The sequence below is a fragment of the Cuculus canorus genome, chromosome 27, assembly GCF_017976375.1.
Source record: "Cuculus canorus isolate bCucCan1 chromosome 27, bCucCan1.pri, whole genome shotgun sequence".
NCBI lineage: Eukaryota > Metazoa > Chordata > Aves > Cuculiformes > Cuculidae > Cuculus > Cuculus canorus.
The window spans coordinates 2,033,109-2,057,136 of record NC_071427.1 but is presented as its reverse complement, the minus strand read 5'-3'; the positions used below and the strand labels follow the sequence as shown (position 1 = coordinate 2,057,136).

The following is a 24,028-nucleotide window of genomic DNA, read 5'->3' as shown; positions in this document are numbered from 1 at the left end:
GAATTACAACCCGGAGACACATGGTCTCTACGCCAAACCCTGACACCTCCAGGGAAGGACAAAGCTTCCCTTGGCTGGTGAAGACAAAGGTCTCTACCTTGTGACCAGCTGAGCTCTCCGTGAAGCTTTACTACTCTCCTCCTCCCTCACACAGCTCCAGAGTCTCTACCATCATTTACAACAACCAATTAGCAAAGACAGGCTAATAGGTGGATCTACTGGTGTAACTGTACCCACAGCAGCAGCTCTCAGTCACCACCCACCTCCTCAGCAGGTTTGTGGAGGAGTTGACACTTCCCCCAAGCCTTGGTTGCATCCAGTGCACTCTTGATCTGGAATGAAGAGGATCCTGTGGCTGGACAATTAGCACAGCTCCCTTTTCCATGGGTTTCTGTAGACAGCAAGCTGTCAGAGCCTCCTTTGTAGCAGCCCTTGCCCCAGACAGGAGACAGAGCATCACCGACCGCTTCTCCCCATCCCAGGAGCATGTCCTGCCCTGGAGTATCTCCCAGTCTTTGCTGGAGAAGAAGTGCTCCAAGCTGCCAACGCACATTGGAGAAACCAGGGAGAAGGGAACACCTAGCTTATCGTTGGCCAAAGTCAGAAGGACATAGAGGCATTTGGGTCCAAGTAGGAGTTAAACAATGCACCACGTTCTTTCAGAGCAATCCTAGGACTACTTTCAGTCAGTATTATCTGCTCCAGCCCCAGGACAGATGGAAGCATAGCTCCCAACCCAGGTCTGTCCTCAGTCACTGCTCAGAGTCAATCTCTCCCCAGGTTGCAGAACCAGAGATCGATGAGCACTATGTTGCATTTGGCTGTGAACCTACCATGTCCAGACAGGTCCCTCCCTTCAGAGCTGCACCGAGAGCCCTTACCACCCTCATAACAACAAGGTCCAACTCCCACAGCAAAGAGCAAGAGAAGAACAGGAGCCACGGGACATGGTGCCCAGTCCAGTCATGCTAAAACCAGGGGAAACAATGCAGGAGACAACCCAAGCAGCTCCATCCTCCCTGCTTTAGCCTTTTGGTCACCTAACTCCTCCAACTGGTCTTTGTCTGTAGGTGGGTCAGGTAAATCCTTTCTCTCATCCTTGCTCTGACCCACCGCAAAGCCACAGCAAGGCTAAATCCCGCTGGTCCCCCATCATTGGTACATCCACCTCGGTGACACGGTGCCTGGATTCAAGCAAAGCATTCCCTGTCCATCTATCAATGTGCAAGGGGAAGAAGACTTGGCCAGCTGGTGGGGAAGGAGGTCTGGGGCAAGTGTTCCTGATCCAGCATGTGGCTCAGCATCACTGGCTTCCAGTAGTGGTGGGAAGCCAGGAGGCTGCTGCAAGCAGAGGACAGGGATGAGGGAGGGAAAGAAGAGGAGGAACGGAGAATATTATAAAACACAAGACCTTGAAACAGGCAAGGAAATGTTGGCCTGCGCTGCTCACCCTTCCGGGCCTTAATCCCTTCGTTAGCGCACATGCCTGATACAATTAAAGACAAACTCCCAAATCTGCAATGCAGACCATCTGCGCCAAAGGGTCCTGTGAACTCATCTCTGCATTGACTGATGTCTCCCAAGCGGAGGAGCATTTCCCATGCGGTGCAGCTCTAGGGGCTGACCCCCTAGAGGGGGTCCAGCTGCCCCCCAAGCTCAGGGAATGGGCTCTGTGGAGGAGCCCCATGCATTTGAGGAGGGATTGGAACAGGGCGATCAGAGAGGTGGTGGAGTCACCATCCCTGGAGGTGTTTAAAAGAGGGGTAGACAAAGCACTTAGAGACCTGGTTTAGTAGGGGACAGGTACCACTGGCCTTGATCACCTCAAAGGTCTTTTCCAAGCTAGGAATTCTATGATTGAGAAGGCTGGCGGAGCCACAGGGGTCTCTGAGGCAAGCAGAGCTGGAGGTGATTATGCCCATCTAGCAGGAACGAAGGTACAGGCAATGAATTCATGTGACCAATGCCAGTAGAGATGATGTTGTGGTGGGAACAGGCCACAAGAACAAGGTGATAAGGACAGAGCAGACTGGAGACCAAGCGCTGTGGCTGGTGAGGTCGCAGGTAATGGTTTTCCCATCACTTGGTCTCTGCACTCCTACCATGGTGGCCTGTAGGTCTCCGTCTTCCTCTAGATCCCCAGCTCTCCAGGGTGGACTGCCTCCTCCGTGCCTGCATCTTGTGCTTTCCCCAGCAGAACCCTGTGCTGTGGCTCAGTCTCTGAACACCATGGCAACACGAACGATAAAAAGTGACATCTCACAGCAAGAGACAACGGCTCTTTGGGGCAGCTCCAGGCGGCCTCAAGAACCTGCAAACCTACCAGAAGAACTTGCTGGTAGGTTTATCCCAGCCTGAAGATAGCGCCCTTACATCTTGCCTCAGTATCTTCCTACCGCAAGGGGCACTGGCAGAGGCTGCCCAGGGAGGTGGTGGAGTCACCTTCCCTGGAGGTGTTTAAGGAAAGGGTGGATGAAGTTCTTAGGGACATGGTTTAGGGAGTGTTAGGAATGGTTGGACTCCATGATCTGGTGGGTCTTTTACAACCTGGTGATTGTACCATTCTACAGTCCCTGCCAGGAGGTGGGAGATGGGTCCATGGTCCCCTTTCCCCAGCATCACGTGTTGCTAAGGTACCAGCGCATCTCCCGGTACCTTAGCATCTCTGCCAACAACTCTGGCACCTCCACACTTTGTAGAAAACACCAAGAACCTGCGGTCATCGGCACTGGTTGACCCATGCAAGCTCCTCATCCCTCCCAGGTGCCCACCACCTCAGTGAGCAGAGCTGTCTTAGACCATTTGTGTTGGCAGGAGCTTGAGATATGATGCTGCTGGGCACTCGCAGCCCCAGGCAGAGCAGAGATCAAGGGTTTACAGCAGTAAAGGTGGTTCCATCCTCACGGCATACACAGCCAGGAGCGTGAACATGAACCCAAGTTTGACAGGCTGAGAGAGTCAGGGTTGTTCAGCCTGGAGAAGAGAAGGCTCTGAGGAGACCTTAGAGCAGCTTCCAGCACTGAAAGGGGCTCCAGGAAAGCTGGAGAGAAGCTCTTGATCAGGGAGGGCAGGGAGAGGATGAGGGGAAAGGGTTTTCAGCTGCAAGAGGGGAGATTGAGATGAGATCTTAGGGAGAAATGTTTTGCTGTGAGGGTGGGGAGGCCCTGGAACAGGTTGCTCAGAGCAGTGGTGGCTGCCCCATCCCTGGAGGTGTTCAACGCCAGGTGGGATGGGGCTTGGAGCAACCAGATCCAGTGGGAGGTGTCCCTGCCACTCCAGGATTTTGGGAGCCAAACTTGTCGTGTTTGATCCCTGGCACTGGCATGTTTTAACCCCAGCTCTCTCAGCATCCACAACCTCCAACAGCACAGGAGGTCTCTGCCCATCTCAGCAGATCCAGCACTCAGGAGCATCTTTCCGCCGCCACTCCATCCAGCTCCCCTGAAGGCAGCAGCTCTCTGCAGACTTGCTTATTTTGAAGATCAGGCCCCCAACACCCTTCCAGACAGGGTTTCAGCCTGTGCAGCAGCTGCCAGCACCTCCCAGAGCTGGTGCCAAGTTCAACCACCGGTGCTGGAGAAAGGCACCGGATCCACCCGAGGCCAAAGAGGCTCCTGTCTCAAAGCTGTGCTTGCAGAGTGCTATGTCCAAGCCCATGGAGATAGAGGGGGACAGCTTCTCTGCCAGTCATGTACCCTGTCCTTCGTCAGAGATGCACACAGAGCCCCACCTCACATGTCCCAGGGGTGCAGTTGGAGTCCCCCCCGGCACAAACCTGACCACTAGTGACACCAGGGAAAGTTCTCTGTTAAGAAGTCACCATTAGCCTGGTGTGGGCAGCCCAGGGGTGACACCTCTGACCCTCTGTGTGTCCAGATTCCCACTGGTTTTGCTCATTCCACACAAATCAGGAGGAAGAGCTCCTCCAGGCAAAGGGCTCCAACTGCATGAAGGCACACATCATCAAAGCACTTCATGACAGGGAGGGGTTGACCTCCATGTGATGCCACCAGATCTTGCCCATTCTCCAGGACGTGGGCACTGATTATAAGCTCATATCCAGGAAACCAAGCCCATACCCAGCTGGCCAAGGGCTACTGCTGCCAGTTGTCAACCAAGACACATGAAACACCCAGGGAGACGAGGCCCATGGTGAGATCCAGGTGCTATGATAACACTATCGCAGGAATCTAGCCCTACCTCAGAGCAAGTCACTCACCAGGGTAGGACTGAAGAGTTTGGCCCTGTAAGAGGCTGCTGGCCACCAGTCACCGTACCCTGTAATCCCTCCTCAGAACTCCACACTCGAGCCTAAAACCAACTTGTTCCTCCCAAGCAGCATTCTGACTAGGAGCTGGTCCAGAATCTCTGTGAAGAACCTGAAGATGAGATCAGTACAGCCCACGTCTGGGATGAGCATGACAGGAGTGGATGGCATCTCCGTGAGCATGACAGGAGTGGATGGCATTGCCATACTGGAGGCCAGATGGGGAGATCCAGGTCCTGTTGCTCATGCCTTTTTCCCTTGCAAAGCTGGCCCTGAGGTGTGCAGGACCCATGGCAGACACCAGCCCTTGAGAGTGTGTGGGCAACACTTCCCAGCCTCGAGCAGGCAGGACAATATCCCCACCACACACTCCTACTCTGGTCTTCCAAAGCCACCAAATACAGCTCCAACCCTGATCTTGGCTGTGGAGAGAAACAGCTGCTAGGACTACAATCCCAGAGCCAGCATCGTCCTTTTGCTCCTCAACCACTGCCCCAGTACCAAGGGACCGGTGATGCTTTGGGACAGCATCGTTAGCAGATGGGGCTGAGAAAGCAGAAAAGAGGCAAGCTGAGACCTGGACCTCACCTCCTGGACACCAAGGAGCCAAAGAGTTGGGATCTTGCCAGCATGGTAACCATGGTATCCATGACTCTGAGCATTCCCAGGTCCTTGCGCTCAAAGACAGCGCTTCTTCAGGGAAGGGTGGGAGAGCAACTCTGGGGCCCCACCAGCACTTTGCCACCTCCTGTTTCAAAGTGTCCTTAGTATTTCTGTGCCCGTCCCCACTGCAGCACCAGCCCATCCTTCAGGCAAGCCGCTCCACCCATGGCCTTCATTAAGAGGACTCCGAAGATGACCATCAGCTCACAGAGGACATTCTGTGGCATGAATCATAGAATAGAATCATAGAATCACTAGGTTGTAAAAGACCTTGGAGATCATCAAGCCCAACCGTACCTGTCCACTTGAATCCCTTCCCAATAGCCTTGGAGAACAGCAGCTCTGAGCATCACTGTCCCATGGCCTCCTGACCGTGAGAGTGGGGCCGGGGGGACAATAAGCACAAGGTCATCATCCTGATGGCACTACACCCAGAGCTCTGTCAAGCACATGCATTGCTTCACCACCTTGCGCTTCCAGAGCCCCTGCAGCAAGGGACAGGAGCGTTGCTGCCGGATTGGGCATGGCCAAACTCCTCAAAAAGCCCATCATACCCCAAAGTGAGGAAGACTCTTCAGAACCCCAGCTCTGAGGACCCAAACCAAACGCAGCTTGCCCTCAGATCCCACCCAGAGGGGTAGAAAACCAGCTGAAGCTGCAAAGTCTTTGTACCTTCTGTTGGAAGGCAAGATTGAACGCAGATCAAGGAGAGTGCGAGTACACTGCCAGGCAGACCAACAGCAACCCATGCCCAAAGCACCTCCTCTCTCCCAGATCCTTTTCATGTGAGTTGTGACACCTCTGGAATGTGGGAGGAGAACAGAGCTTGCTTTTGCTTGACAGCCTGCTAACACTGCTCAGAGGCGTTCAGTGCTCCTGAGCCCAAACAAGGCTGGGAGAGAAGTTCAGTAAATCACATCCTGCCTATTTTGGAGCTCTCAGGAGTTGTTTATTCCTTTTCATGGACTCCAGTGATCGCTCTCGTGGGCTCAGCGATCTCCGCTCAAAATCCTTCTGCTCTTCAGTACATATATTAACTGGGTAATTCAAGGAGCAAAGTGTGCTTCAAATTCAGCATTCTAGAGTACAACCCACCCCCTAAAGGAGGTTCTGCCTTGGTGTCTGGAAGGGCAACGAAGATGGTGAAGGGGCTGGAGAACAAGGGTTGTGAGGGGATGGAGCACAAATCTTATGAGGAGTGGCTGAGAGAGCTGGGGCTGTTTAGCCTGGAGAAAAGGAGGCTGAGGGGAGACCTTATTGCTCTCTACAACTGCCTGAAACGAGGTTGTGGTGAGGTGGGTGCTGGGCTCTTCTCCCAAGTGTCAGGAGATAGGATGAGAGGGAATGGCCTCAAGTTACATCAGGAGAGGTTCACATTAGACATCAGGAACAATTTCTTCACCAAAAGGGTTATCAGGCACTAGAATGGCTGCCCAGGGAGGTGGTGGAGTCCTCATCCCTGGAGATGTTTAAAAGATGAGCAGATGAGGTGTGTAGGAATATGATTTAGTAGTGCACACGTATGTTTGGACTGGATGTTCTCAAAGGTCTTTTACAATCTAGCCATTCTGTGATTATAGAGCCAGTAGGCACTAAGCTCTGCCAGAATAAGAAGAGAAAGGCAAATAGGGCTTGAGAGGGCATTAATATCTATGGCTATGTTTGTATTGCTGGATCCTGGCAGCTTCCCAGCCTCCAGGTCTACACCTCAGCTACATCCCACCTTCACAGCAGCATCCTGCCTCCCCACACAGCAGAAACCTTCAACCTGTGCTGGAGGGCAGGTGCAGAATGGGCTGACAAGTTTCCCACTAGGGATGCCCAAGGTGTGCCCAGTGCTTTTCTAGACAGACCTTGGAGAACGCATATTCAACACCAGCTTTAACACAGGTACAGCATCATTTGTGGCTGCCCCATCCCTGGAGGGGTTCAAGGCCAGGTTGGATGGGCCTTGGGCAGCCTGAGCCAGTGGGATGTCCCTGCCCATGGCAGGGGGGTTGGAACTACATGATCTTTAAGGTCCCTTCCAACCCAAACTATTCTATGATTCTACAATCACACGTGGCTGGGACATTAGTGGGCAGGACCATCACGCTAGTCAAGCATCACATCGGTACAGGGTGACAGTACTCCACATCCAAGCCTCCAACAAGACCCTGCAGCACAATTCTCTGAACTACCCAACCAGAAACACCAGGAAAATACCCTTCCATCAAAGCCAGCCCTTGGTCCACCAAGTTACTATGGGATGGCATCACTCTTGTTCATCCTTCCCCAGCAAGAACTGAAAGCTCTATGGATTTGCTGTGGGCCCCATGAGTGTGACCGGGGCTCTCCACCCTCTTTCTCTCTACAGCATTCTGCAGAGAGACCCTCCTTCTCTCTAGAGCATTCTGCAGAGCCTGGACGTTCCCCGCCAGCTTCGGACTGAGGCAGTTGCACTCTCAACTGTATGGATGCTGTGAGCACCACGCTGAGTGACAAAGGCTGTAGCAGGAACAGCCACTGCCCTTTCCTGATTAAACAGAAGGGAAATAGCTGCAAGCAGAGCTCCAAAGCCCTGCTGGCAGGACACCGGCTGCGGCAGGGTCAGCAGTGCAGAGGATGCAGTTGTGCAGGGAAGGGCTGCTGGTGATCCCCAGGGGAAGAACATGACCACAAGGGTGGGTGAGGAACATAGGGTGCTGCTTCTCTGCTCCTGATTGCAGAATGCTGTAGAGAGAAGGAGGCTGGAGAGCGTCAGTCACACTCACGGGGCCAAGAGCAAATCCATAGAGCTTTCAGTTCTTGCTGGGGAAGGACGAACAAGAATCAGACTGATGGCAACAAGAAGGGACAGATTGGAGTTGGTAAAACCATGCCTGACACTGGGCTAAGCTCTCTGCTTCAAAGCCAGTTAAATGGCAATCAGCTAAGCAGGGGAGAGAGCCGTACAGCAGCTCCAGGAGCACAGGCAGGAGCCGATTCCAGCTGGCTAGGATGGGATGGGACAGGACAGACTTAAGCTGGGTTTCCTGACACGTGCAGATCTCAAGTCCTGCCTAAGGAGTTGATCTCAACAATGTAATCGAAAGGACCTCAGGACAAAGCTGGAAAGCAGGTCTGGGACAGACTCCTGTCCCCAGGAGGGTCCACAGGCTCGAGAATCACAAGAACAAGGAATGGGAACTTAGGGATGCTGATCCCTGGAGGCTTGGCCATTTCAGACCCACCTTGCAGGTCATTCTTTGGGTCACCACAGCTCTGCCCTTGCAGGCAGCAGCTCCTCCTTACACAACTTCTCCTGCCACAGATTTTGCAGCAGCCTCCCCCATTTCTGCTCTAGATTCCGTGGTCCATCTCCTGGACCCCTGCCCTGAAGCAGCCAGCCCCTTGCCACCCTCCACCCATCTTTTCCATCTTTTTCCTCCACCCTCCAGCCCTCTTTTCTCCTTCTGCCTTTAATCCTCTAGTTGGATGGCACAGCTCTGCACTCCAGACTAGAAAGAAACAGCCTAATGGCCATTAAGTTCCCTTTCAGAATATTAGATTCAGATCCATCAATTTTACTTCGTAGAGGGCGTTTGCAGTAAAATCAGAGCAGCTCTCAGGCGCCTGACAGCCCAACAGCGTTTTCTTCCCAAGAGCAGCTGTTCAGAAAACACAGCAGCTCAGGATTTACTGACGGTTGGCAACAGGAGAGAGTTCAGTGCCACGAGCCAGAAGATGCCACCCGCTTCTGTCACCCATTTCGGCTTCTGTGACGAACTCACAGAGCTGATAAAACACATCTACCGCTCAAACCCTCCGGCTTTCCGGCATCCGCCCACGGCCTGCCCGTTGCTCCAGCCCTGTGCACACCGAGGAAGCTCTGGGCACTGGTGCGCAGCCCACTTCTCCCCCACTGAGGGCTGGGAAGGCTGCCCCAGCATCGCTGCAGACGGCGCAGCAGAGCGGGCAGGCTGCTAGGGGAAAAAAGAGCAGATTTTGCTGGCAGAAGCACGGCAAGGAAGGCAGTGGGACTCGCCTACGTCACCCAGGCAGTGCCACCTGCAACAGGTTGATGAGAGCAGACGGCTTCTTCCTAGCCTGGGGAGCAGGTTGGTGGGCAGAGAGCGTGGGTTTGCATCCCCAGAGCAACGCCCTGCAGGCTGGGTGTTTTCACCCATGCAATATGCTTGGAGAGGAGATGCCAGGTCTCTCCATTTCCTTCCTGGAAGCAAAGCCATGAGGAGCAATCCTGCACACAAAGTTCCCCCTGGAGCTCAGAGAACAGCACAGCCTCACCCCAAAAAGGTTTACACATTCCCTACCTGAGGCTGTACTGCTAAAGGCAAGCCCAGAGGTGTAACGAGACAGAACCTGCTTCCACCCGGTCCACCTGCCAGGACCACCTTCCCCACCTCCCATCCTACACCACCAGCCCTGCCAAAGCACCACCAGAACCACCCACAGAGCGGATCTGGAGGATGTTTGCAACTCAACCTCCTCCCAGCTGCGCACCCGAGGACCAGCACACTCCTAAGGATGTTAACAGCAAGAAAAACCACGGGATTGATTGTTATCTTTGCAAGGGCTTGCCCACCTCGCTCCAAACTGGGAGCTACTGGGACAACAAGTCGCCCTTGGGTGCAGTGGTTCTGTTCTGCTCAGGATCTGTGCCCCATGCTGACAGGTACTGAATTAGGTAAAGGGATGGGAGGCCTCGAGCGCCTCGTTACAGCATCGCAGCCTGAGCTTGGGGTGACGAGGCACTTGCAGTGCGTACAGACGGAGACTCGGCAAGTAGGCAGAAGCGGAGTCATTCTTCCCCATGTACTGCAAACAGGTCTGCCCTGCCAGCCTAAAGGATTTGACCTCCCTTGCTTTTGGGCAGATTTATGGCAGATAATAACAACTGGGAGAAAGCAGAATATCTCCGAGAACGGCAGGATGGGACTCAAGTGCTGGGGAACCCATAACCAGTGTCAGATCTACACCTGCCGCTGCTGCCAGCTTTTATCTTCATGTTTAACATGAGGCTCTGCACCAAAAACTGTCTCCGGCAAGCCCAGTCTTCCCAAGGTTTGGGAGAGCTGAATTCCCTCTGCCACGGGCAGAGCTTACCGTCACTCCCAGCATCGCATGGGGAGTTCCCACAGCTCCAACTCGGTGATTTCAATTACCCCAGCTCCTTCGTGGGGCTGCTTTGGCTCATTTCTTTATCCCAAAGCTCTGTGCAATTCTAACCTGCTCCTGCACAGACCCACAGCTCCAGGAGGAAGAAATCAGCTCGATTTCATCCCAAAGTTTCTCAAATCTAGACTCTGGGGGGGGGGAGGGCATCCTCCAAGGCCCCTCAGCGCAAGACACCCCATCGCTTCCTGCTACAAGAACTCTAAAATCAGCAGTTTTGCAGCAGATGCTGAAATTCCGTGTTTTCGACTTCTTCTTCCCCAAAACGCCCATCCCAATTTCCTCATCTAAGAGCAATATTTCTTCCAAAAGCTCCCCCCTTTTTTTTTGACCCAGGCTGTCACAGACCCCCAGGAACACCCCCACCCCAGGGACACCCCAACTCTGTGGACCCCCTTTGCCCACAAGGTATCCTGGAGGCAGGCGATGCCCTCAGGAGCATCACAGGGATGCAGAAGGGAGCAGCCGGTACCGGGAGGAAGGATGGGGAGCAGCCGGTACCGGGGAGGAAGGATGGGGAGCAGCCGGTACCGGGGAGGAAGGATGGGGAGCAGCCGGTACCGGGGAGGAAGGATGCGGAGCAGCCGGTACCGGAGCTTTGTCCATTCCCTCCGCACCGCCCCTGCGGAGCCGCACCCGGTGCAGCCCCGGGGCTCCGTTCAGCCTCTTTCCCGCTGATACCGCGATTAAACTTTCCCGGGAGCCCCCCCCATCCCCAGTTCCCCCTCCTCACTGCTCACCTACGGCAGGCGGGGACCGCCCCGAGGCTCCCGGAGCCCATCCGGACCAGCCCCGTCCCCAACCGGGGGAACGAAGCGAAGCCACCGCCGGTGCTTGCGGGGCCGGGGTTTGAATTCGTTTAACCCGCCCTGATTGGGCTGCGGAGATTGGGGGGGGGGGGATGGGAGGGGGAAAGGGGGGGGAGAGCGGGTGCGGGGAGGGGCCCGGGATTAGGGAAGGAGGCGCGGAGTGTGAATGCGGGACGTGGAGGGATGCGGGGGGTGTTGGAGCGGGGGGGATGCAGCGGTTGTGGAGGAGGCAGGAGGGGGTGCGGGGGAGGTGGGAGCGTGGGGATGCAGGGGAGGGGGCGGCAAAGGGGGTGGGATGACGTGGGGACGCAGGAAGGTGTGGAGGATGGAGGGCCGGGGGGATGCGGGGAGAGGTGTGGTACCACGGGGATGCAAGCGGTGTGGGGGATGCAGGGGGATGTGGTACCCTGAGATGCAGGGGAGGGCTGGGGGGATGTGGGGGATGCAGGGGGATGTGGGGCGTGCAGGGAGATATTGGGGATGCAGGAGGTGTGGTACCCTGGGATGCAGGGGGTGTGGGGGATGCAGGGCATGTAGGGGATGCAGTGGGATGTGGTACCCTGGGATGCGGGAGGTGTCGGGGATGCAGGGGGATATGGTACCACGGGGATGTGAGGGGTGTGGGGGAGGCAGGGGGATGTGGGGGTTGCAGGAGGTGTGGGGAATGCAGGGAGAAGTGGGAGAGGCAGGGGGTGTAGGGGATGCAGGGGTGCAGGGGACGCAGTGGGACATGGTACCCTGGGATCTGGGAAGTGTGGGGGATGCAGAGGGATATGGTACCACGGGGATGTGAGGGATGTAGGGGATGTGGGGGATGCAGGAGGTGTGGGGAATGCAGGGAGAAGCAGGGGATGCAGGGCATGTAGGGGATGCAGTGGGATGTGGTGCCCTGGGATGCAGGACGTGTAGGGGATGCAGTGGGATATGGTACCACGGGGATGTGAGGGATGTGGGGGATGTAGGGGATGCAGGAAGTGTGGGGAATTCAGAGAGAAGTGGGGGATGCAGGGTGTGTGGGGGACAGGGGGTGCGGGGGATGCAGGGAGTGTGGGGGTTGCAGGGAGAAGTGGGGGGTGCAGGGGATATAGGGCACGTAGGGGATGCAGTGGGAAGTGGTACCTGGGGATGCAGGAGGTGTGGGGGATGCAAAGGAATATGGTACGACTGGGATGTGAGGGGTGTGGGGGATGTAGGGGATGCAGGAGGTGTGAGGAATTCAGGGATAAGTGGGGGATACAAGGGGTGTGGGAGATGGAGGGGGTGTGGGGGACAGGGGGTGCAGGGGATGTGGGAGGTGTGGGGAATGCAGGGAGAAGTAGGGGGTGCGGGGGATGCAGGGAGAAGTGGGGGATGCAGGGGGTGTGGGGGATGCAGGGCATGGGGGGATGCAGTGGGATGTGGTACCCTGGCATGCAGGAGGTGTGGGGGATGCAGAGGGATATGGTACCACGGGGATGTGAGGGGTGTGGGGGATGCAGGAGGTGTGGGGAATGCAGGAAGAAGTGGGAGATGCAGGGGGTGTAGGGGACACAGGGCATGCGGGGGATGCAGTGGGATGTGGTACCCTGGGATGCAGGAGGTGTGGGGGATGCAGAGGGATATGGTACCACAGGGATGTGAGAGGTATGGGGGATGTAGGGGATGCAGGGAGACGTGGTACCCTGGGATTTGGGAGTGTGGGGGATGCAAAGCGATATGGTGCCACGGGGATGCGAGGGGTGTGGGGGATGCAGGGGATGCAGGAGCTGTGGGGGATGCAGTGGGATGCGGTACCCTGGGATGCAGGAGGTGTGGCGGATGCAGGAGGATGTGGGGGATGCAGGAGGTGTGGGAGATGCAGGGGGATTTGGGGGATGAAGGGGTATGGGGGATGCAGGGAGGGGTAAGGGATGCAGGGGCATGTGGTACCCTGGGATGCAGGAGGTGTGGAGGATGTGGGGGGTGTGGTACCACCGGGTGTCTGGTCATGCTGGGGCGGATGATGGGGATCGAGGGGGATGTGGTACTTGGGGATGCAGGGTGTGTCAGGGGATGTTGGGGATGTGGTACCCTGGGATGCAGGGGAAGGCTGGGAGGATGTTTGGGATGCAGGGGGATTCAGTACCGTGGGGATGCAGAGTGTGTGAGGGGGATACACGGCGTGTGTGGGATGATGCGGATGCAGGAAGATGTGGTACCCTGGGATGCACGGAGTGTGGGGGATGCAGGGAGATGAGGTACCCTGAGGATGCAGGGGAGGGCTGGGGGGATGTTGGGGATGCAGGGGGTGAGGGGAGACATGGGAGGTGCAGGGAGTTGCGGTACCCTGGGGGTGCAAGCGGGGCATGTAGACATGCAGAGGGATGAGGTGTAATAGGGGTTGCAGTGAGTGTGAGGAATGCAAGTGCATGTACTATCGTCAGGGTGGGTTGGGGGGGGTGGGTGTGAGAGGCAGGGGGATGTGATGCTACAGGGGCTGCGGGGTGGCGGGGGCTGCATGGAATCATAGAATAGTCTGGGTTGGAAGGGACATAAAGATCATCCAGTTCCAACGCCCCCTGCCATGGGCAGGGACATCCCACTGGCTCAGGCTGCCCAAGGCCCATCCAACCTGGCCTTGAACACCTCCAGGGATGGGGCAGCCACAGCTTCCCTGGGCAACCTGGGCCAGGGCCTCACCACTCTCATAGTGAAGAAATTCTTCCTAATGTCCAGTCTAAATCTGCCCCTCTCCAGTTTGTACCCACTGCAGTGGGTGTGGTGCTCTAGAAGGACCTCAGGGATGCAGCAGGGGCGAAACTGCAGGGAGGAGCAGTGCCATGGGGCTGCCGTGGGGATGCAGAGCGGGCAAAGTTATCCTCTGAGGGGTGGCAGTGCCGTGAGGAGTGATCATGGGGACATTGAGGGCAGACGTGGCCTTGGGGTGCCAGGGATGCAGCGCTGTGGGGATGTGCAGGAGTAGGGATGCGGGGCAGTGTGGTGACTCGAGGGATGCTGTGGGAACACGGGAGGTGTGGGGGTTATGGAACAATGAGCAGTGCTGGGAGGGCAGTTCTGCTTTGAGGATGATGGGGAATTTGGGGGGGGGGCACAAAGAGTGGCGATGGTGGCCCTGAGGAAGGTGCAGGGTGGAAGGAGGACAGTGCATGGGAGCCACGGAGAAGTGTCCCAGGCATGCCATAGTATTTGTGGGGCCAAAGGGGGTGATGTTGCTGCCAGAGGGCAGAGCAGGAGGGTGTGGGTGGCACTTCTGGGCAGCAGAAGGGCAAGGGAAGAAGCGATGTTGGGGAAGAGGACAAAGCCTTGAAGAAGACCACTTGCTAGGACAGGCAGGAGGATTCCAGGCTAAGGCTCCACAGGATTTTTTGGTCAGGATAAAATCCCTGTCAAATGCCAGTATGGGAGTTACAGCATTGCTGCTGCTTGAGCTCAGCACCAGCTTGCAGCCGGGAGCGCGCTTTGCTGTCACAGATTAGCAGAGCTCCCCTGTCCTGCTGGGGACTTGCAGGGCCAGCATGAGGTGACAGAGGGACAGGAGAGCAGTGACGGAGTTGCCGTTTTTCTCCAGCTAAGAGCTCCCAGCACACCCTCAGCCCAGCCCTGCAGCCGAGCACAGTCGCTGCTACTGCACCACAGCCACCCCCTGGCTGGATCCATCCCTCCTGCTCTCCTGAGCAATGCACCACTGCTGGCTTCCTGCACGAGCCCAGCAGCAGAGCACACAGAGAGGGTAACCATGCTCCCCTTTTCTCTCTTTCAGCCCAAAGGGGCTCTCGAGCCCCCTGTGCATGTTCCCGTCCCCTGTCCCAGCATCTTCTTAGGCTGCAATGTGTCACTCAGACTTTTGTCCTCTGCAATGGTACAGAATAGATACACAGAGCAATAAATGTATTAGAAATCAATACGTATTTTTAAGTATATCTCAAAAAGGAGAGATGTTTAAAGCTGTGGCTCCTGCTGGTGGGCAGGATGGGGTCAGCGTAGCTTCTGCTGATGCTCAGCCCCTGCTTGAGGGCCTGTGTCCCACACTCACGTGCTCAAGTTTCTTCTAACGTTCCCCATAACGGGTCCCCAGGCACAGCGCCCAGCTGAACGCTCTCAGCAGCGCAGGGCTCATCACAGCAGCGCATGCTGCTCCCTTTCACTGCCTCGTTACTCAGCGGATGCCGGTTCTGAGACCCACACGAGGTTCTCCCTGCGGTGCCGGGTGCTGAGAACCTGCGCTGCGCCCAGGGAAGGTCACTGCAATGGCTTGTGCAGGGCTCACTGTGGCACCCCTGACACCTCCCTGCAAAGTCCTTTTTCTCTGTGCTCCTGCAGAGCAAATTGATAAGAAGCTCGACATGAGCCAGCAAGGTGCACTCACAGCCCAGAAGGCCAACCGTGTCCTGGGCTGCAGCAAAAGCAGCGTGGCCAGCAGGGAGGGAGGGGATTCTGCCCCTCTATTCCACTCTCATGAGACCTCACCTGGAGTCCTGTGTCCAGTTCTGGAATCCTCAACATAAGGAGGAGATGAAACTGTGGGAATGAGTACAGAGGAGGCTACAAAGATGACCCAAGGGCTGGAGCACCTTCCATACGAGGACAGGCTGAGAGAGTTGGGCTTGTTCAGCGTGGAGAAGAGAAGGTTCTGAGGAGACCTTATAACGACCTTCCAGTACTGAAACAGCAGGTACAAGAAAGTTGGTGAGGGAGTTTTTACAAAGGCATGGAGTGATAGGATGAGGGGGAATGGCTTTAAATTGGAGAGGGGAAGATTTAGACTAGACGTTAGGAGGAAATTCTTCACAATGAGGGTGTGGAGACATTGCCCGGGTTGCCCAGAGCAGTGGTGGCTGCCCCATCCCTGGAGGGGTTCCAGGCCAGGTTGGACTGTGCTTTGAGCACCCTGATCCAGTGGGAGGTGTCCCTGTCCATGGCTGGGGCTTGGAACTAGATGATCTTTAAGGTCCTTTCCAACTCAAACCATTCTATGATTAAGCACTCGCTGCATGCTGGACCTGTGGGGTATTACCCCTTTTGTTGGCAATCCAGCTCGGGGAGCTGTAGGATATGCACAGATGAATTGGGATGAGGAGGGGTTTAAACCCTCTCAGACCAGCACCTGGATGACATCAAAACTGCATGGGCAGGGGACTGTCACAGAAGAGTCACTTTATCTCTTCTCCCCCCTGGCTAAAGCTCCAGGGAGGTGTGGGCTCACATTGCCAGATGCCCCACAGCTCCTCCGAGTCGCTCCTTTCCCCAGCATGGGTGCTCCCTGCGGGACGCTCTGGACACTCAGCAATGAGAACACACTTGGTTTGGGGAGGGCAAATGGGCAACGTCTTCCTTCCTCATACTCCGATGGCTTTGAGAATCAGCAAAATCACCGCCCCTCCCTTCCCGGGTCCAGAGGATGTGGGTGCAGCCACAGGATCTGCTTTGACAATAGGTGATCTCAGAGCGACGGGGTTGCATCTGTGCCATGGAGGGTAAGAAAATCTTGTGATGCTGCAAAGGAATTACCACACCAACCTGGTCTGGAGCACTGAATCCACAGGCAGGAATGTGCACTGTGTTCAGACTAAAGCACATCCTACTCCATTCCTCTGGTGTCTCTCGCATCTCCCAGGCACTGCAGGGGCTGCACAACCTTCAGGAGAAGGTGCAGGGACAAGACATAACTGGCAAAGAGCAAAGGCAGGATCCCACGGGAGCCATGTGGCTCCTCTCTCAGGTGTCCTCCTGCTCCATGCAAGCTCTGGAGCCGTTTGAGATCAGTCCCCAATGCACTTGCCAAGGCCAGGATGAGTCACAGCTGCTACAAAATTCACACCTCCTGCGGGTTCCTGCTGCTTTTACCCAGCCAGCTTACTTTGGATATATCCAAGAGAAACCATTCCTCCTGGGATCTGAGGAGCCTTAACATCTGTTCCCAATGCTGGAAGGACCATTTCAGATAAAACATTAGGAAAAATTTCTTCACTGAAAGGGTTCTCAGGCACTGGCAGAGGCTCCCAGGGAGGTGGTGGAGTCCCCATCCCTGGAGGGGTTTAAGAGACAGGCAGATGAATTGCTTAGGGATATAGTGAACAGGTATGATTGGACTCGATGATCTCAAAGGTCTTTTCCAACTTAGGGATTCCATGATTCTTGGAATAGCCCTGCCTTTTGGAAACCCCTCCGAAGCTCTCAGAGCACTGACCAGGTGCAGAGCTGAGGGGAGGTTCTTGCTGGCACAAACTTTGGGACACACTGCTGCTATTTTGCCTTCAAATCACAGAGCACAGCTGTCTGCAGCTCCTAAAACCCCACAGGCAGCATAGCAGAGCTCCCACCATGCATATTCCCCCATCCTTTCTCTCATCCTGCCCTGAAGCTTTCAAGACCAGAGAGAAGCTGCTGGGCTGCATGTCTCAACACAGAGCCTGGGTCAGAAGTTCCTTATAAATGGGAAGAGGCGCCCATCGGCAAGACAGAGACCTTTGCTTCACCGCCAGTGAGAGGCTCGGAGCAAAGATAAGCTTTTATAGGCTGCTCTCCTTCTGTTGCATAGAAAAATCCACCTTCTGTATTTGCTTCGTTTTTATAACCCTCACTTTGGGAAGCAGCTCGAGTCACTGCATACCTGAGGATGCTGACAGCATCTAAGAGGGGGAGAAAAAAAAAACCCCGTGGAAAAGTGTTGCTGTGCACCGCTTCTGTGTATCTATGGTTACAGGCGATTGTGTCAGAGGATGGAAGATGTTACCGGGGAAATCAGACGTGGTGGTGTCAATAGAAACCGCGGGAGCTCATCCTCCGCCAGGGTTTGGCTGCTCAATGCAGACCCACACAGCAACCGGTGGGGATAAAAATAAATGCCAGCCATTTGGAGAAGAAACCATCCTACACGCAGAGAGTGAGGTGGGCCTGGCAGGGAAATACGAGTCCCACCCGCTGCCGCAAACGCTTGGCACGTGTTCCCAGGGAAATCTAAGCGTGTGCTGACGAGCTGCTCCTGCCCGGGCAGTTATTGCTTAGTTACAGCCCTCGCTACAATTAGAGCTTGTCAGGGTGTTTGAATCGACCATCGTGTCCTTTCCAAAAGCAAACAGTGCTGGGAGAAAAGAATCTTTCAAAATCATAGGATATTTTCAGTGGATGTTAAGAAAATGGTTTCATTAAGTTTCTGCTGCATTTGCGTTTAAAAAATTGTGATATTTTGGGATGTTATTCTTTTTTCTCTTTTGAAATAGATGTAAATCCCATCAAATAGTTCCTGTTACCAATTAAGACTGAATGAAATGAGTGAAATCTGTTTGAGAAAACACCTCTGTTGAGAGCACACCAGGGAAACACAAGATTTAGGGGAGGACAAAATAAAACGAATGCATTCATCTATGAATCTGTACTCATTTCCCTACTAAGAGTTGTTTTGAAAACCAGCAGTACCAAAATTACGTGGAAGAGTGATGGCTTTTAAGGGGTAACACTGAATCCTGCCTCCCTGTGGGATTTCCAAGCCTCTTCCAGCCCTTCTCGCTGCTCCTGGGACATCCTTGAAAATTTTCCCAAAGGTGTCTGCAAGCTTTTTGTGTCTTGTTACTGACAGATCTCAGCTGCGGTGTGTTCAGCCACATGCAGCGTGATGGGATTGAGAGCAGCCCTGCAGAGGGTTGGGGGTGCTGATTGATGAGAAGCTTGACACGAGCCAGGAAACAGTGCTCACAGCCCAGAAACGAACCGTATCCTGCGCTGCATCCAAAGCAGTGGGACCAGCAGGGTGAGGGAGGGGATTCTGCCCCTCTGCTCTGCTCGGATGACATCCCACCTGGAGTCCTGTGTCTGGAATCCTCAGCATAAGGAGATGGAATTGCCGGAACGGGTCCAGAGGAACGGGGCCATGAAAATGATCTGAGAACTGGAGCCCCTCTGCTATGAGGACAGGCTGGGAGAGTTGAGGTTGTTCATCCTGGAGAAGAGAAGGCTCTGGGGAGAGCTTAAAACAGTTTCCAGGACTGAAAGGGACTCCAGGAAATCTGGGGAAGGGCTTTTTACAAGGACATGAAGTAACAGGATGAGGGGAAATAGCTTTAAATTGGAAGGGGGAAGATTTAGATTAGACGTAAGGAAGAAATTCTTCATGATGCGAGTGGGGAGGCCCTGGCCCAGGTTGCCCAGAGCAGTGGTGGCTGCCCCATCCCTGGAGGGGTTCCAGGCCAGGTTGGATGGGGCTTGGAGCCCCTGATCCAGTGGGAGGTGTCCCTGCCCGTGGCTGGCGGTGGGACTGGATGATCTTTAAGATCCCTTCCAACCCAAACCATTCCACGATTCTATGATTCTACACTCTAACTCGCTTCAGATCAGGCATCCTATGTCAGGATGTGTTTGATTTTGAGCATCTGCCTCTAGACACTATAACGTGGATGTGATGTTTGGAAGCACTGAGCACTTTCCCTCTGGAAAGTAAATTGCTGATGGCATCTGCAGCTGCTGCCCGGATCATAATTCAGAGCTGACAATTGGAGTGTGGCTATTTTTTTTAATGCTGTTCCATGTCTCGGTTGTGCTCCTGGCTCTCTGCTGATGCCATGCTGGAGTCACAGCGGTGACTCCGCAATTTAAGAGCCTGCACGTTTAACATGTACACTTTGCAAACCCCTTTGTTCACTGGGAACTGTTTCCCTGCCCTCATGGAGCTCAGCCACGGGTCCCACTGTCCCACCTGAAGTTGTTCCCCCACATTACTGCTTCATTCCAGAAAGAACCTTTCAAAGTGGTATTTCCTCTCCCTCCTTTCTGGAAGTGTTGTTATAGCATTTGCCTTAGAGAAGCTTTTCATTTTAAATGTGGAGGTATGGTCACGGTCAGAAGAATCCACACGTTTCTCGGTAACTCATTCCTCCAACAAGCTTGGTTAAACCCTCTGCTGTTCTCTTCAGTAGCACCCAGGGAGAACTCACAGCACTTTGGGCTGATCTAATAAAGGAGAAGAATCATTCTGGAGTCATTCACTGCAAAAATGAACCCATCTCAGAGGCTCTGGCAGATGAGATGAGCATCTTGAGGGACAGTACAGAACGCTTCTGTTCCATCGAGCTGTACCTGGGCCAGGCAGGTGTGTTCCTGAGAAGAAATGCATCTCATTCAAAAAACCTTCCACCTTTAATGAACTGTTCTTAAATGAGGTTGATGCATTGGTCTTGGCACACCTCTTTCCTTGTAGCTGTAATTTGGCAGTGAATACTTTGTATGCTAAAGTCTGGAAAGAAACAACTTGGTGCCAGAAAGCCCAGAGAGGACAATTTCATCTGGCGGCATGGATTGCATCCTTAATATATGCCATTTGGTGGAGAAGAGGACTAAATTGTACCAAGGGAGTCACTGGGGAAATGTTCAAGACCCATCCCGATCATCACATTTCATCAAGATCAAGAGTAAAACTTGGAAACGGCTGAACAAAATCTTCCGTGAGAAGCGTTTGGCTTGCAAATGCACTGTCTGAACGCAAACGCAACTGGATAAGTGGGGCAAAGCCTTAAGTGCCTGGAGACAACAGAATCAGAAGCTCTGAGATGACAACCTATCCCACTTTCCTCAGGCTCTCAACATCACTCTTAGACATAGATAATGTCATGGTGCTTGATGACAGAAGGGACAAGCAAGGTCATGGAGTACTGGAGTACTGGAGTATTGTGTACAGTCAAGGAATCCCCAACACAAGAAGGATATGGAACTGTTGGAACAGGTCCAGAGGAGACTACAAAGATGATCTGATGGCTGGAGCACCTCTACAATGAGGACAGACTGAGAGAGTTATTCAGCCTGGAGATGAGAAGGCCCTGGGGAGACCCTAGAGCAGCGTCCAGTACTCAAATGAGATCCAGGAAAGCTGCAGAGGGACTTTTTACAAAGGCATGGAGTGATAGGATGAGGGGGGATGGGTTTAAAATGAAGGGGGAAGATTTAGATTAGACATTAGGAAGAAATTCTTCACAATGAGGGTGGTGAGACCCCAGTCCAAGTTGCCCAAAGAAGTTGTGGCTGCCCCATCCCTGGAGGTGTTCAAGGCCAGGTTCGTTGGCGCTTTGAGCCCCTGATCCAGTGGGAGGTGTCCCTGCCCATGGCAGCGGGTGGAACTGGATGGGCTTTAAGATCCCTTCCAACCAAAACCATTGTATGATTCTATGATTATCCAGTCTGACCTCCCACATGACGTGGACAGGTGCTTCCTTATCTCATGACTCACCAAAATGTCTGTTGCTGAAAGCCATCTAATCCAGATACACCATTTCCATAGGCTTTTGTCCCTGAATTTAATGGGAACACATTTGTAGTCTGTGGGCAGGAGAAACAGGAGTACGCAAGGGACATCCCAGCTCCCGAGGGAGTAGATCCCAGGGGACAGCCAGGACAGCTGGCACAATGCCCTTGGTTGGATCCAGCACTGCTCTTGTTCGGCAGGAACAGTGCTTGCTGAGGGACAGGCAGCAATTACATGTCCGCAAGTCCATTGTGGCACACTGTGCTCCACAGAGTGACTCCAACTTTCCAAGAAGGAGATTCTTCCCCGTTAGTTGACAAAAAGTAGCTACTGGCCAGAGCAACGTCCTCCTGCCTCCACCTCTGATCTCCAAAGCCTCCAAATACGTCGGGTAGCAGTGAGGTCCACGTCACAGCCCCACACATAAACGATCAGGCCACTGGGTCCTCCAGCGTCCATGGCAATGGAGAATGGCCAAAAAGCTTCTCAGGGCTGTCTGGGAAGACAGTGGACAGGGGATGATGGACATCTGGGTGGGCAGTGCCTGACACCAGCCCCTCCGTCATATAACAGCTTCTACAGAAGGAGGGTGTGTGGGGAGCCCACGCAGGTCCCCATTAAGCTGTCAGAAACTCACGTCTTCTACAGCCAACCCACCTCAGGTCACACCAAAACCCCAAGAGCAGGTACCTTCCTGCACCAGGGAGGGATGAGGTGAGAGAAGGAGGACCATGCCCTTGTCCCTGAACACACACAGGGTTCCCAGGCAGATGGGATGCACACAGGACCCCACTGCGGAGACTGGCTCTGCTCCAATCGTGCCTCCATGGGGTGGACCTGCCTCTTCCTGAGGTCCCCGGGGAGAGATATAAATTGCTTTTTCCCCAACCAAGAGTATTGATTGCGGCCAAGCCTGCGGCTCAGAGCTTGCTAATGAATTCTAATTGGAAAGAAGTTCCACTTTGACATGTTTTATTTTATTTATGTCAGGATTTGCCATGCATTAAGCCAGGGGCTCATTAAATTAGCGAGGCAGACAGTTCCCGCCAAGATGGCCTGAGCTGGGCAGACTTCAGCTGGGAACTGGCAGCAGCAGATCTAGGAGAGAGTGGTCTGCAGCGAGATCTGGGGTCCTTCTGCTTCTTCGCTCCCCGCAACGCAGACAGAGCCTCAAACGCTGGCATGGCCAACACTTCTCTGCGCAGCTTTGAACCCTCTGATTGCCCCATACATCCCCTATCCCACGGCTTTTACCCTCCCAAGACAGCCCCTTCTTGCGTTAAGGGTGAGCACTTAGGAGGGCACCAGGCTAGGTTTCGTCTGTGCTGCTGGAGCCCTCTTCTGTGCCTGGTTGACCATGGAGGATCCTTCTTGCCCCTCCTTCACCTCACGTCTGCTGGCAGCCGCAGTGCCCTCTGGCCTCCAGACAGTCTCCAGGTCTGGACAGGACCTGAATTTATAATGTTTTGAAAGGCAAACTGAAGGCAGGAAAAAATCTCTCGCTCTCCAGTCTGCCGCCACTTCCATGCAAGCTTCCCAGGCTTGTCTTCACTTGCTCCAGAAAGTTCCCCCATTCCTGTTTCCACTCCCTTCTCCATTTCTTTGCCCAGCTTTCTACCACATTTCTGGAATACAACTCTCTCCTTGCTCCAAAGGCCCCTGGTTTGCCTTCAGGAGGGGGTGGGTAGAAAGTCAAATGTCTCTTCCTTAAGCAGATGTCATATGTGATGCACGATGTATAGAAGAGGGGTACAGGGTACCTGGGAGCACGACCCCCCACCGCTGGCTGAGCCCAGCCTGCACCCACAGGGACAGAAATCATAGAACGGTTTGGGTTGGAAGGGACCTAAAAGCCCACCCAGTTCCACCCCCTGCCATGGGCAGGGACACCTCCCACTGGATCAGGGGCTCCAAGCCCCATCCAACCTGGCCTGGAACCCCTCCAGGGATGGGGCAGCCACCACTGCTCTGGGCAAACTCGGCCAGGACATCCTCACCCTCATTGTGAAGAATTTCTTCCTAATGTCTCATCTAAAAGTTCCCCTCTCCAATTTAAAGCCATTCCCCCTCATCCTATCACTCCAAGCCTTTGTAAAGAGTCCCTCACCAACTGTCTCGTACCCCCTCTTCAGATACCGGAAAGTCATTATGAGGTCTCCCAGAGCCTTCTCTTCTCCAGGCTGCACAACCCCAACTCTCAGTCTGTCCTCATATGGGAAGTGCTCCAGCCCTTGGATCATTCGTTCTAGGGAAGTGACGTAGTAGAGTTTGGCTTTAAAGGGTGGGACAGAAGCCACACTGTCCTGTCTTTCAAGTACTTGTATGCCCCTGAGCCAAATTTCATTCTTAGGAAAGCCTGAGGGGAAAAAAAAGGGAAGGGGAGAGGAAGGGGAAAGAAGAAGAAGGGAAACAGAGAGGAAGAGGAGAGTAGAACCAAAAGAGTAGGTGGAAATGTTAGAGCAGGTCCAGAAGAGGCTACAAAGATGATCCAAGGGCTGAAGCACCTCTCATAAGAGGACAGGCTGAGAGAGTTGGGCGTGTTCAGCCTGGAGAAGAGAAGGCTCTGAGGAGACCTTATAGTGACCTTCCAGTACTGAAAAGGGCTACAAGAAATTTGGAGAGGGATTGTTCACAAAGGCTTGTGGTGATAGGATGAGGGGCAATGGGTATAAACTGGAGAGGGGCAGATTTAGACTGGACATAAGGAGGAATTTCTTCACCATGATGGTGGGGAGGCCCCAGAACAGGTTGCCCAGGGAAGCTGTGGCTGCCCCATCCCTGGAGGTGTTCAAGGCCAGGTTGGATGGGATTTGGGCAGCCTGATCCAGTGGGATGTCCCTGCCCATGGCAGGGGGATTGGAACTAGATGGTCCCTTTCAATCCTAACTATTCTATGATTCTAAGATTCTATGATCTGAATCATGGACT

At 54.2% G+C, this 24,028-nt stretch overlaps 1 protein-coding gene across 7 annotated transcripts in view; it reads right to left on the bottom strand.

Annotated features, from left to right (window-relative positions):
* CTXN1 (cortexin 1) overlaps positions 1-10,971 on the bottom strand; it is a 46,040-nt gene extending 35,069 nt beyond the window's left edge. For 5 of the 7 annotated variants that reach the window (XR_008447291.1, XR_008447290.1, XM_054050404.1 and 2 more), the window contains exon 1: positions 10,825-10,971. The gene's annotated coding sequence lies outside the window, so the exon portion shown is untranslated. The remainder of the gene's footprint in view (positions 1-10,824) is intronic. The other 2 variants (XM_054050405.1, XM_054050406.1) reach the window with 1 other exon arrangement.
* Between the last annotated feature and the right edge of the window lie 13,057 nt (positions 10,972-24,028).